This window comes from Tupaia chinensis, unplaced genomic scaffold, assembly GCF_000334495.1.
Source record: "Tupaia chinensis unplaced genomic scaffold, TupChi_1.0 Scaffold138060_1, whole genome shotgun sequence".
NCBI lineage: Eukaryota > Metazoa > Chordata > Mammalia > Scandentia > Tupaiidae > Tupaia > Tupaia belangeri.
In genome coordinates, this window is record NW_006197961.1 from 130,014 (window position 1) to 132,155 (window position 2,142).

Here is a 2,142-nt window from a genome sequence, read left to right on the forward strand (position 1 = left end):
TTGAACTGCGGTCAGCTACATGGGAGTCCAACGCTTTCATCACCACATCACCTGCTGATCCCTGGTAATGTGGTCATTTTTGCTACTATAATTCCTAATACCCTTTCTTTTATGAAAGGTGCTATTCTGGTTGTCTTTAGCAAGAGGACAGTGGATGGAAAAAGTTTTTGATATTATGAATGAATGATAAATATCATGAAAGGAATTGTAACTATTGAAGAATGAAAAATAAAATTTTCCTCAGGTGAGCAAACAGACCTTGTATGTGTATAGCAATACCAACTCAAAATATACACAAATTAACTAGACAAAATTACGAACTTGAGGGCCTGCAGGTGGCATGGTGTTTAAGGTGCTAGACTTCCACATGGTGGGCCATGGGTTCGAGTCTTGGACATGACAGCTTGAAACTCAAAACTGGACACATGTGCATGTGAGACTAAAATCCCAATAGGAGACTGGAGGAAAAGGGACTGTGGAGAGGCCATCCCTCTTGGGGGATGATTTCTCACTTTTCTTGTCTCTTTACGGCAAATGCACATACCCTATGGCAAAAACCTTAAAAACAAAACTCAAGCTTGACCTGGAAATCCCTAATTGCCACCGAATACTTTAATGTATTCTCTCAGGAACTGAAAAAGACAGTCATTAATAGGACACAAGTATTTGGAGACAATAAAATATTTCTAAGAACTATCTATAGTTTGGGTTTGACAAAAACATGCACATCGTGTTTACTCATATACAATGAAAAGTAATTGAGAACATTCTCAGAGACTGTGTGTTCACGTGTAACAGGAAACACCAAACCATGTCTTTGATAGGAGGGTGCTTGTTCTTACACTGTAGTTCGCTGTCAATCATTCACCCTGCAGTGCAGGAGAGAAACACAACTCCCTGAAGTTCTCTATTTTTTATTTTTTTAATTTAAATAATTATGGGACCAGCAGTTGGCGTAACAGCTATGTTGCTGGACTCTCATGTAGTCGACCACAGTTTGAGTCCTGGACCCAGTGGCTTAAACTCACACCGGGCGCATGTGCGTGCGTGCCCAAGATCCCGAGAGAATGGAGGAGAAGGGATTGTGGTGTGGCCATCCCCCCTGGGGGGTGATTTCTCGCTTTCTGTCTCTCTGTCTCTCTCTGTCTTTCTGGTGAGCGCACATACCCTATAGCAAAAACTTCTCCAAAAAAATTATTTTATTGAACTTAATTTATGTATTTTTATTTTTATTTGACCAGAGAGGAACAGAGTGAGAGAGAGGGAAAGTGAGAAAGCAAGCGACCAGGTCTAAGACTCGAACTATGGTTGGCCATGTGGGACTCCAGCGCTCTTAACCACCACAGCACTTGCTGGCCCCCTGAAGTTCTTTTTGACTATACCGCTATAGCTGTTATGAAGAAATCAGAAACACAGTGCCTGGTGGTATTTACAGAACAAGTTGTTCAGGACATAAATTAGACTTCAGATGACAAAAACTAGAGGTGAGGTGAGTCACGGTGTCAGAGAATATCCCCAATTCTTTTTGTTTCTTGAGAGGTTTTTGCTATAGGGAGTGTGCACTTGCCAGAAAGACAGAGCGAGACAGAGACAGAGAGAAATCACCCCCCAGAGGGGATGGCCACGCTGCAATCCCTTCTCCTCCATTCTCCTCTTGGGATTTTGGGAACATATGCACACATGCCCGGCGTGAGTTTAAGCCACCGGTTCCGGGACTCGAACCACAGTTGACTACACAGGAGTCCAGCAACATAGCCATTTCGCCAACTTCTGGTCCCGAGAATATTTCGAATTCTGAGAGTCCAAATTATTTTCCTGGTATACACATTAGAGTTCGTGAGAAAATCCAAACCAGGATGGTATTTGAGAGGGCCTTGTGGAGAGAGCTGCAGAAAACTCCATTTCTGAAAGGATGACAGTCAAGCACTGAGTGGTGGTTCTGAGAATACTTTTTTTTTAGAAGAATTATTTTATTTAACTCTATTTATTTATTTATTTATTTTAATTTGGACAGAGAGGGACAGAGTGAGAAGAAGAGTAGGAAAATGAGAAAGCAAGCTGCCAGGTCCAGGACTTGAACTGCAGTTGGCCATGTGGGAGTCCAGTGCCCTTCACCACTGTGCCACCTGCTGACCCCTGAGA